Source organism: Narcine bancroftii, chromosome 10 (assembly GCF_036971445.1).
Source record: "Narcine bancroftii isolate sNarBan1 chromosome 10, sNarBan1.hap1, whole genome shotgun sequence".
In the NCBI taxonomy this organism is placed as follows: domain Eukaryota; kingdom Metazoa; phylum Chordata; class Chondrichthyes; order Torpediniformes; family Narcinidae; genus Narcine; species Narcine bancroftii.
Window position 1 is genome coordinate 85,488,345 of NC_091478.1, and position 12,777 is coordinate 85,501,121.

At 39.9% G+C, this 12,777-nt stretch overlaps 1 protein-coding gene across 8 annotated transcripts in view; it reads left to right on the top strand.

Annotated features, from left to right (window-relative positions):
- znf423 (zinc finger protein 423) overlaps positions 1–12,777 on the top strand; it is a 403,631-nt gene that overhangs the window by 95,755 nt on the left and 295,099 nt on the right. The window contains exon 1 of one of the 8 annotated variants that reach the window (XM_069901639.1): positions 12,375–12,420. The exons of 6 other annotated variants lie outside the window; for them this stretch is intronic. The gene's annotated coding sequence lies outside the window, so the exon portion shown is untranslated. Of the gene's footprint in view, positions 1–12,374; positions 12,421–12,777 lie in introns of those variants that run through there. One more of the 8 variants, XM_069901634.1, reaches the window with a different exon arrangement.

A 12,777-nucleotide genomic window follows, 5' to 3' on the forward strand; every position in this document is an offset into this window, starting at 1 on the left:
ACAGAATTAGAATTATTGTTACATAAAGGAAATATAAAGAAATTTATTTCAATGATGTATAGGTTAATACAAAAGAAAGCCCGAAAAATAGGGCTCCATAATTCAAGACAAATATGGGAAGTAGATTTGAATAAATAAATAGATGAACTTAGATTGGGATATGGAGAGAAAATATGAAAAGTGCACTAAACGTGAGATATAGACTGGTGCAATATAATTTTATTCATCAGTTATATTTAAGACCATATAAATTAAAAAATTAAATCAGAATCTTTTAGATGTGGACAGGAAATTGGTACATTTTTGCATTCTACTTGACAGTGACCTAAAGTTAGATCTTTTTGGTTAGAAATTAGTAAATTATTGGAATGAACAATGGGGATTAAATTCCAACAAGATCCAATGCTATTTTTATTGAGTGATATTAAGAATATTGAACCTAAGTTTAAATTGAATATGTATCAAAAGAAGTTTGTTTAAATTGCTTTAGCAAGAGCAAGAAAATGTATTGCCATAACTTGGAAGTCTGATATAGATTTGGGTATAGAAAGATGGCCTGCTGAAGTCCGGAGTTGTATACCACTTGAGAATTTAAGAGACAAATATATATTTTAGAAGATATGGAGCCCTTATTTACAAAATATGGATGTTAATATTTAAACGAAGTTCTGACGTTCCCTTCTCCTTAATGTCTCAGTATATTATAAGAGATCTCTGTTGAGGGTCTCTTATCCTGTTGTTTTTTTCTTCTTTGTTGTATATGGGCGAGGAGGGGATTTCATATTTTTCATTCCTTTTTATATACCAAATGTATTGTTTTGAATGATCCTTAATTATGTGTTTTATTGTGTGGTTTTAAACGAATAAATAAAAATTAAAAAAAATGTTGTTCACTGCATCAGTTGGTTTGGTAAACACAGCATGCCCCTCTTCTGCATGGTCTCCAGTCAGAGAATGTGAATGGACATATTTCAATGCAGCACTGTTGTTTTCTTCATCTGCGAGACATTTTCTCATGTACAAGGCTCCTGGATTAGGAAAGGATTTGGAACCTGGGGATATCAGGGAAAGTGTTAGGATTCAAGGATTAGGGTTCATGGGAGAAAGGTGTCCTTGAAGGTATTAAGGAGTGACAAGTTAAAGTGCAGTGACTTACTGGAAGTGGAGTGAAGGGCAAGGGACTAAGTTAAGGAGCTGGACATGGACTATGCCTCCCCACAGTGCAGTGTGCCAGAGAAAATGCTTTGCATATGGCAGCACTGTATTTTGAGATGTCGTTTACATGTCTTCAGATTAGAGGAAGCATGACAAAGGAGGGACTTGGCTGTGACTGTCAACCCCATTGACCTGGTGAAACCACATACAAATCAGATTTCCCCCATACTCAGTGACTTTTAAAAAAAAAAGTTGATAAAATGTGTTTCTTTCATATGTTTATCTATTTTCTCCCTATCTTCCTCCCTGCACCTAATATCAAATTTTATTCCTTATCTCAAACTTTTGTGATTTTTTACAGCTGTATGCGGTGATCTTTTGACAGGTTATGCAGGTTATCAGTACTGGGTCATAATAATTGCTTAAAGCTGATTTTTGTAAATGTAGATTTTGTGCTTATTAAAGGCTTTGATTATTTTAGAAACAAATGATTTTATTTTTCACCAGTGGCTAATAAATTACAGAGGGAAGAGGGAATTTTTTGTAACAAAAATTAAGTGAAAATAATTTTGATAGTCATATGTTCTAAAGTAGAAAACTCTTTACACACAGTAACTGATGAACTAAATCAGAAAATAAATCACAAATCTGTCCTTTTATTATGATTACCAGGGAATCTTGTTTTCCCAGAAGAGTAAAGGCTCTGATTCAACAATTTTACAAGGCACACATTGTTTGTGAAAGGACTAAGTGCAAAACAAGCTGATGATTACAATTGCAAAGGTGTCATTTATGTTGTCGCAGCATGTATTTTTTTCCCAAATTAATTTATTTCCATCAAAGAAAGGGAAAATTGGGGTATGCCCTTTCAACAAATGTCATCACCTCATATCAGACTCAAGTTCCCTTTGGCTTCCCTCCACATGATATGATGATTTGGAATGAAAAATCAATTCTTTAGCCTCTCTAGACCTTGCAGACTTAACAGAAGATTATTGTTCCTAAGCTCTTGAGGTATCAATATACTTTTGGTGTAGCATGGTGGCCCGAGAGAAATGGGCATCCTGAGGGGGGAGCATCAGTCCTTGCATTTATCTGCCCCTCCTCTGGATAATATTTAAATTTCTGTGTCATGATTCAGTGTAGTAGGCTCAAATTAGTATTACCAAAGTGGCTACAAGCTCTTCCCAGAAGAGTTTATACATCTTGTATAAAAGCAAAAATTACAGTAACTTACAAAGAACTGAATGTTTTGTTGTGAAATTCTTTTTACAGTAACAGAAATTTTTAGTCTTGAGAATAATGGCATATAAATTCATCTTCATATTGTCTATTATTTTTGTGATGAGTGACAGAATGAGAAGAAGATGAAATGAACTGACCCAGTGTGTAAAAGTAGATGACACAATTTTCTTGTTTATTTTCATTGTGTGATGACATTGTTTAATGGGTTTAATGTATTGTATATGTTGAATGTTTAGTGGGTGGGATGGGGGGGTGTGAAGGGAGGGGTGGAAAAAGGGAGAAAATGACACTGTATATTCAAGAGGGAAATGTTTGTGTGTATTTTGGTCGATATGGTTCATAATGTGAAAAATAAGAGAGGTGGTGCAGTTGATTTTTTAAAAGTTTGTTACTGATCCTCAGAATTGAAGAACATTAAAGGGATAGACCGAAAATGTGGAGAGAACAAAGGGATTGTGCAAGAATGACAGCAAAAGATTGAGTGAGACCTGGTCATGCTGGCTGAGAGAGAAGTGAGTTCTTGTTAACTGCAGCATATTTTCTGGAGGAGATGTAGATGGGGAAATTAATGAATAGAGAAGGGGGAGAAACAAATTGTAGATCTTTCAGTTACAAAACATTGCAGATGCTGGAAATTTGATGTAAACAATGCTGGAAATACACTCTAGGTTAGGCAGCATCTGTGAAGAGAGAAAAAAAGGTTTGTGTGGTATTATGTTAACTGGCCAGTTTTGAAACAATTACACTGAACTGTTACATCCAGCATAGGAACATGGCCTTCAGATCACAACATCTTAGCCGACCTTGATGCTGATTTTAACTAATCCTATTTGCCTGCACATCATCTATATCATTCTATCCTTTGCCTATTTATGTGCCTGTCTAAAATCCTTTTAAATGTTGTGGTATTATCTGCTTCCACCACCTTCCCTGGCAGTACATTCTACTATCTTTACAAAAATAACACATTGCAAATCTCTTCTGCTCACCATGCCCTCTGTAACCATATAACTATTTACAGAGCAGAAACAGGCCATGTCGGCCTTTCAAGTCCACACCGGTTCACTAGAACAACTCGACTAGCTCAAACCTCCCGCTCACCGCTAGTACTTGTCATTTCCGCACAGGGGAGGGAGAAGGACTGACTATCTAACCCACACATGTCAAACTCTGGCCCACGATATAATTATATTTGGCCCGCAAGATCATATAAAAAATGTATTAGAGGTGGCCCGCTGGCCGCCGCGCCAGTATAGCGCATGCACAGTAACCACTGTGTCCCGGGGTGAGAGAGAGAGAGAAAAATCCTGGTCCTTGAAAAATAGCGGTGGGTGGTTTTATAAACACGCTGTTGTGTCCCCCCGCCCACCCCCCCACCGCAGCGCGGCCTGGCCGGTGTCAGGGGAAGCCAAGGCCGCTTCCCAGCTCCTGGAACCCCAGTGGCACAGCGTTTCTTGGAGCTGCAGATGGAGTCAGGATGCCGGAGGGAAGATTGGGGCTCCCCGCTGGGCGATGGGGGCGCCAGCCGCCCTGCGCCTTCCCACCGGACCAGTGGCGGGTGCCTGGAGTATACGTGGAGAGCGAGGCTGGTCGGGCAGGTAGGGTGGAACCCCCCTGCCAATCTCGGGAGTGGCGTGGGCTGGATCGGGATTAGCCGTGCTCACCTGCTCCTCCACCGCTGACCGGGATCCCAGCGCGGTCCTGAGCGCGGAGACTGCCCTGGAAAGGTCCTGGGACACCGGCACGGAAAGAAGAGCAGGGTCCGTAGAACATTACAGATCAGAAACAGGCCCTTCGGCCCTTTGACTCTACCTCGTGAAAACCCAACACTGGAGAAACTCAGCGGGTTAAACCGTATCCTTTATCCAGCAGAGAGGTACCTGATAATGTTTGGCCCTTGATCCCCCTCATCAATGTATGAGCGAAAGTCTGTGGTTCTCGTAAAAACACCAGAAGGGAGAAACTCAGCAGGTCAAAGGGGGGTCCGAGAGAAACTCAGCAGGTCAAGGGGGAGGGGTCCGGGAGAAACTCAGAAGGTCAAGGGGAGGTGGTCCGTGAGAAACTCAGCAGGTCAAGGGAGGTCCGGGAGAAACTCAGCAGGTCAAGGGGGGTCCGGGAGAAACTCAGCAGGTCGAGGGGGGTCCGGCAGAAACTCAACAGGTCAAGGGGGGTCCGGGAGAAACTCAACAGGTCAAGGGGGATCCGGGAGAAACTCAGCAGGTCAAGGGGGGTCCGGGAGAAACTCAGCAGGTCAAGGGAGGTCCGGGAGAAACTCAGCAGGTCAAGGGGGGTCCGGGAGAAACTCAGCAGGTCGAGGGGGGTCCGGCAGAAACTCAACAGGTCAAGGGGGGTCCGGGAGAAACTCAACAGGTCAAGGGGGATCCGGGAGAAACTCAGCAGGTCAAGGGGGGTCCGGCAGAAACTCAGCAGGTCAAGGGGGGTCCGGCAGAATCTCAGCAGGTCAAGTGGGGTCCGGGAGAAACTCAGCAGGTCAAGGGGGGTCCGGCAGAAACTTAGGGGGGCATGACCTTGCCAGGACTGTAGCCCACTCCCCCTCCCTGCCGCAGGCTGACCCACGATTCACGGTGACGGGGCCGCTGATCCGCCGAGGTGCCGCCCTGCAGCGAGAGCCGATGCCCCCGCACTGTCGTTCTCTAACCCGATCGCCCGCAAACCCCACCCTCATAAAGTATTATGAACTTTAATCTCAGGATAAAACGATCTTCCAATAGTTTCATGTCACAGTGATAAATATATTCCTGGTTAAAAATGGTCCTGCACCTGGATACAAGCTCATTAGGCATAAAACTTGAAAAGTGTGTAAATCAAAGGATATCTGTACCAATGGAAAAAGGGCATGGCAAATAACCCTGCTAGAGTTCATGCCCACAATCAGTCACCCATTTGATTGTTTCAGGAATCATGTTATTCTCCCACATTCTCAATAGCCCTCAGATTTTACTATTCGACAGCACACTAGCAACATTTGACAAATCCTCTATAGAGAAATATTATTATTGAATATTTTATTTCTCATTTGTTAATGCTTCTGGAAAGAGTTTATCCAAAACTATTATTAAACATTTATTTTAATAAGAAAAAGTTTAACATTACATATGTTGAAAGAAGAGAAAACATGCAGATGTTGTTGAAAATTTTCAATAAATATTTAGTTCGGCCCTCGACTTAGTCCAAGTTTTTAATTTTGGCCCTCCGTGAATTTGAGTTTGACACCTCTGATCTAACCCATCCATGCTTGCAATGCTCCAGAGAAAATAATCCAGGATTGTCCAACCTCCCCTTCTAGCCAATATTTTCTAATCCATGCAGCATCTTGGGTGAATCATTTCTACGCCTCTGAAGACTCCTCACCCTTCCTGTGATGCAGTGACCAGAATTGCATACTATACTCCAAATGTGGCTTCACCTCACCTCAGAAACTCCAAAGGAATTGCAAAGGCTGGTTAGCTGAAATTGTTGAATTCATTGCTAACTTAGCTTATGCCTGGTCAAAAGGTACACTGGTTCTCCTTTAGGTATATTTATGATTCGCTTGCCTTTTTTTCACCGCATTCATTGCTCATGCCAAGGTCTCCTCCATGTTTAAAAAAAAATCTTACATAAAATTAAGTATAGTCTGTAAGATGAAATAATATAGGTATAATGGAAACATTCAGGTGGGATTTGTGGAAAGGAGTACAATGCTAATATTTCAAGTTGAAGATGGTCAGAAATTGGTTCTGATGAAAGCTCTACTCTCTGCTTCCAGTTGCCTATTGATTTGTTTCACCATTCCATTTTTGAATCTTCTGCACCCCTTGTGATATTTCAACAAAACTGAACATAAGCTTGAGAAACAGCATCTTGCCCTTTTCTTTTAGGACAACACTGTCAAGAATTAACACAGTTTCACATCAGTAGTCTTTCTAGTTTGGTTCAGAACTGGCTAGCTTAACTGGACCTGAACTCTGTTGTCTCTCACCGTAGATGCTGCCTAACTTGCCATTTATTCTCTCACCACAGATACTGCCTAATGGGCCTATGATTTCCAGCATTATATTTTGTTTCTTCTGTATTTGAATATTGGCAGTAATTTTGTGTCTCTTATTTGCATTGTTTATTTTTATTTCCTCTCTGCTTTCATTCTTCTATAGACCCATCAGCTACAATTAACAAGCCTTTACCACCCTCTCTGAGCTGGTATTCCTATTGCCAATCTGTCTTGGGGGTTCATCCCATTACAGACATTCACTTTATCTTCCCATTTCTTGCAACGTAAAACGCATTTGAGTTCTAACGTCACAATTCAGATGAAAGACCATTGACCTAAAATGTTAACTTTTTTCTCTTAGTTATTCTTAGTTATTTTTCTGGTTTTATTTTGTGAATGAAAGTTTCTCTTCTCTTTGGCTTGGCTTCGCGGACGAAGATTTATGGAGGGGGTAAAAGTCCACGTCAGCTGCAGGCTCGTTTGTGGCTGACAAGTCCGATGCGGGACAGGCAGACACGGTTGCAGCGGCTGCAGGGGAAAAATGGTTGGTTGGGGTTGGGTGTTGGGTTTTTCCTCCTTTGCCTTTTGTCAGTGAGGTGGGCTTGTCAATATTTTATAATCAACATGCCAATACTTTGTGTATTGAAGTATTATGGGCAAAGTACACAACTATCACAATGTACTCCAGCCACAACTTCAGCAGTTGGAAAAGGTAATGTGACACTTGTCATTTCCCTCATTATCTTCTCAACTAAATGTGATTTTTGAAGTTCCACTGCTAACCTGGAATCATGATATTATTCACCTACTTGTCTGTTTGCTTGACACTCCTGTTTTGGAAGATCTTGAACAAAATTAACCCTCATGGGAGAGCTGCAGCTTTTATTGATTCAAACTAATCATTCATATTGTTACAAGTAGATTTGGATTTTACTCCTTGGGGGGCCATTTGCATTATTATTCTAAATTTTTGCAGGTTCTCTGCCTCTATAAGAAGATATTACTGTTAGAATTCATATCGAGTAAAAACCCCTGTTATCCAGAATTAAAGTAACTGGCAGCCTCAAGCAACTGGCAAAAAATTTGTGAAAATAAATAAGGAAAAAATACAGAAGTTTTTGAAAATTGGCATGCCTTGCCATTAGTTCGCCAATCACACAACATGCAATCTCAAGTAACTGGAAAATTCACTTATCCAGCATCTACCAATCCCCATAGGTGCCAGATACCAGGAGTTTAACTGTTATTTTGGTAACCGTGTCACTTTTATTTCCACTTCCTTGGCATCACACCATAAAATAACATTGTAATACCAAAAATTTGTTTTGATTTTAGCTTTAAAAATTTCCTTCATTCAAAAAGGTTCAAGAACAGTTTTATCTAACATCTGTCAGTCTTTGAACCTCCCCTTATCATAAACTACTCCAGTGCCACAAAAAGGCCTGTCTACACCACTGTAACACTACTTTTTTTCTTGCATGCACTGTGAATATTTATTATCTATCTTTTGCATTCATAATCTCTTTCTATACAGTAATTCAGTGCATACTATTGTGTTTTATTTTGGCTGCAGCAAGTAAGAATTTTGGTGCATTTGTACATTTTACAATATCTTCTTTGGCTTGGCTTCGCGGACGAAGATTTAAGGAGGGGGTAAAAAGTCCACGTCAGCTGCAGACTCGTTTGTGGCTGACAAGTCCGATGCGGGACAGGCAGACACGATTGCAGCGGTTGCAGGGGAAAATTGGTTGGTTGGGGATGGGTGTTGGGTTTTTCCTCCTTTGCCTTTTGTCAGTGAGGTAGGCTCTGCGGTCTTCTTCAAAGGAGGTTGCTGCCCGCCAAACTGTGAGGCGCCAAGATGCACGGTTTGAGGCGATATCAGCCCACTGGCGGTGGTCAATGAGGCAGGCACCAAGAGATTTCTTTAGGCAGTCCTTGTACCTTTTCTTTGGTGCACCTCTGTCACGGTGGCCAGTGGAGAGCTCGCCATATAACACGATCTTGGGAAGGCGATGGTCCTCCATTCTGGAGACGTGACCCATCCAGCGCAGCTGGATCTTCAGCAGCGTGGACTCGATGCTGTCGACCTCTGCCATCTCGAGTACTTCGACGTTAGGGATGTAAGCGCTCCAATGGATGTTGAGGATGGAGCGGAGACAACGCTGGTGAAAGCGTTCTAGGAGCCGTAGGTGATGCCGGTAGTGGACCCATGATTCGGAGCCGAACAGGAGTGTGGGTATGACAACGGCTCTGTATACGCTTATCTTTGTGAGGTTTTTCAGTTGGTTGTCAAAACGGTCAACCAGTTTACCTATCTCGGCTGCACCATTTCATCAGATGCAAGGATCGACAATGAGATAGACAACAGACTCGCCAAGGCAAATAGCGCCTTTGGAAGACTACACAAAAGAGTCTGGAAAAACAACCAACTGAAAAACCTCACATTTTACAATATATATGGCAATAAACTCATTAAACAAACTCACTAAAGGATTTTTATTTTCATTACCTGCATTGTTTGTCCCCTTTTAATTCAATCTTTTTGCACAACTGCCTCCCAAGATATTATCTTCCATCTTCTTTCGTAAAGTAGCTGACTTTCATCCTACAGCCGTACCTTGACTTGCGCCTGATCGAGTAACGTCTGATTGTAGAAATGTCCAAGGTCACCATTAGGGCGGAAAAAAATTTAAATTTATGCTGGAACTGACTTTGGTGGATCTTAGCGGAAGTTAAGTCATTCATCACTCATTTGACACGTGGACTTAAACGTCAAAACAAAGCAATCGCGCTGCCAGCCGTATTATGGTACACAATGTACATCTAACTTATAGCATAGTACATATATGTAATTGAAATCTATCTGTATGTATATGTACATGTGTATGTACAATATAGCGGTTTAGATAAATACGTATTTTATTTTGTACAGTATATTTCACCTATAATGATTGACTTATCATTATAGGTGAAATCGATTTGCGTCCCCACTTCCAGACTGTAACCAGAATGCAAGTCGATGTTTGGGTGAACTCTATTCCAATGTGGAGCTTAGTACTTCTATTACAAGATAATGGCGAGTGGTCTGATAAAAGTCTTGCCAAATACTCCATTTTTACCACCCTGCTTTGTACCTGGGCCAACATTAAAAATAAGTTAATCCTTGTATATGAATCATGTACCCTTGAATAGAACGAACAGTCTCTTTGTAAAGGTTGAACCATTATATATATCAATTAAATTTAAATCCTTCATAAATGACAATGTCATTTTTGCAGCTTTCGCCCTTGTTACTGTTCTTGCTGATTTGTCCAATTTGGATCGAAACAAAAATTGAAATTTCTTCCAATCAATATATTTTGTCTTTCCCCTGCGGTTTTAAAAAAGATAATCCTTCATAAAGACTTCATCATCATAATTTGGGGTGTAAATATTCATAAACATCCATGATTCTGCATAAATTTTTCAGTGTGCCATTTGAAATCTTCCAGCTTGATTGGTTAAAGTCTATTTAATCATTATTGGTATATTTTTATTAATTAAAATTGCTACACCTCCTGCTTTTGATCCAAATGAAGACAATATTACTTGCCCTACCCATCTTTTTAACTTTGCATGTTCCAATTTTGTAAAATGTGTTTCTTTTAAAAAGACTACATTTACCTTTAATTTTTTTAGGTATACCAAGACCATTAACATTAAAACTAATAAATTTTAATATTCTGTCCATATTCTTCTCTAAACCAGTATTTTTTAACAGTAAAATCTCTTTATATAATAGTGATCCTTCTCCTTTATAAAAAAAATACACAATCTTCCTGCCCCAATGGTGACGTATGTGTAAAGCCCCGAAATCCCACGGAATCTCTCGAGGAAAAAGACCCTCTTCCTTTGGCGCCATCTTTTTTTGCTACTTCTTTCCAGGTGCCATTCTCCCCCTTAGACCGGAGTTTCCAATCTGCTACCACTTTTCCCAGATTTTTTCCCCATTTTACTGAGCTCTCCATGAACATTTCTATGTACTTTTAAACAATAGATACAAGATGGTTTTGTAAAAATAGAACGCAGTACTTTTACTTAGTTCCATTATTAATATTTTCACAGCCTTCTCTCTGAGCAACTTTGATTTTTTTAATATAAACCTTGCAGAAAGTCGTCGGTTCCCTTCTGCTACTTCGACCCTCAAAGTTGCAGTATGTATCAAGTATTTCAAGTTTTTAACACATAGTGTCTTTTTACATCTTCAAATTCTTTTCTTTGTTTAATCAAGGTCAGGCTAAAATCTTGAAAAAATAGTACCTTTTCATGATCAACCTCAGGCAGGCCATTATTTTCTTTAGAGTAATCGTATGTGGCTCTTGATAGCTTAAAAGTATCACCAGAACTGGTCGTCGTCTCAGATCGCCAGTTCTTCTGGGTCCGAGTGTTTGGTGAGCTCTCTTGATATGCAGTTTTTAATCCAAATTTAGATTTTCCCAACACTCGTGGGATCCATTTTTGAAAAAATTCACTGGGTCTCTTCCCTCAATTCCTTCCTTTAGTCCAATAATTAGGTCATTATTTCGTCAACTAAAGTTCTCCATATAGTCAATTTTGTCAAACTGTCCTTGTTTATCCAACTCTGTTTTTCATGCATTTTCATCAATTCAAACTGCTTGACCCACTCTTCTTCAGGCCTTCAACAATCTCTTTTATTTTGGTAATTTTCTCCATCATATCTCATCACCATTTCAACATTTATGAAAAGTTTACTCAAATTTTCCATTTTTTCCAGGATCGTGCTCATTTCTTGACCCGACCCCCAGTTTTACCTGGTTCTGCCGTTCCTGTCGTCATTTTTGCACCACTCCCTTTCGGATTTTCACCCAATGCTCCCAGTTGAATTTAAATCAGTATTTAAATTGAATATTACCTCCTTTTGCAATCATTGACCATCTGTCGAATGCTCAGCCAACATCTATTCGTATACTTTATTCAGAGTTGGTGTAAATTGGTCACTTAACATACTGAGATTGTTGTTTGCTTAATATTCACTTTGGCTTTTTCAAAATTAGTTGTAAGCTCTGTTGTAGCTGATAATGCCAGATGGGTCACCACCAAATTTAAAGATGGACATTGAAGGTATAGACTTGCTATTCTAATTATTGACCGGTTAGATTTGGCTGACAGCTATATTTTAGTGTGTGGTCGGGGGGAAGGAAGTCTCTATCTGATTGCACAACAATAATCTGACAAAGCTGAACACGTACAACTGTTTCATTACAATATTGGAGAATGAATATGAACATTACAGCTTTCTAGATCAGACCATTGGCTTTTGAAGCCAGGTTTCTGTCACTTTGTCCAGTCCAACTTGTAATCTCTTCCTGGTAAAAGAAAATGCCAGTAGCCAAAAGGTTAATGACTCCTGTAACCTTAACAGCCAAAGGCAGAGTAGTAGAAATCACTGAGGATCCTTCTAAAACTGGAGCCAGCAAAGCACATATCTCAGTAATGACCTCCCGAGTGAAGCTAAACCCCAGAGTGTATTGCTTCTCGGAAAGGCCAGGTAATTCATTGCAAAAGTGGATGGCCTTTTGAGCAGACTGCCTACTTTCTGCCATAACTATGTGTCCATATCTGATTTTTCTACTACACACTGGTTTAAGAATTTTTCATTTATTTTACTGACATTTTAAAACATGGAACTCTGAGTTTGCAGCCATTTAAAATTAGAAAAATATTTTGCGTCATGCTAATATGAAGTATTTTCCATCACCCAGCTAACATTTTGAATTATCAGAACAACTTGCTACTATAAATGATTATGCCAGATTTTTAATAAAGGCCAAATAGCAAGGATTGAATATTTAATTAATAGATCAACCTTTGACATTAAAATTATTTAGTTGGTGAACAGCTCATATTTTCAATTAATTTTTTTTCCTTAACTGTTTCTGACATTATTCCTTTGCTCTCGCTCTCCCAAAGATCCATTGATTGTTTTTGCAGTTATACAGTTTTACTGTCCTCGACTGACCCTTCTTCAGGTAAGAGCTTGAAGAGTGAGAACTAGGAAGATATTTGGGATGAATGAGGTGCAGCTGCTGAGGCATGAGATTTGATCCATTGTGTGAAGAAAATGGAGAAATGATTGTGATTTTTTTTAGCCATTCAACCAAGGTGATTGGGAGGTGAAGTCGATCTGTGTGATAGCAAAAAGTAATATATGGCTATTTGTGGTTGAGGAATAGTGGTTTTTATAATACTCCGTTGTAATATGAGCTGGTCAGAGGATCAGCTGAACTTTTCTCTGTTCATGCGCAGCAGTAGCATTTACTTCAAAATAATGATTCTTCAGACAAGGAAACCCAAGGTCAAACGAACAAAATAGAATTTCAAACAAA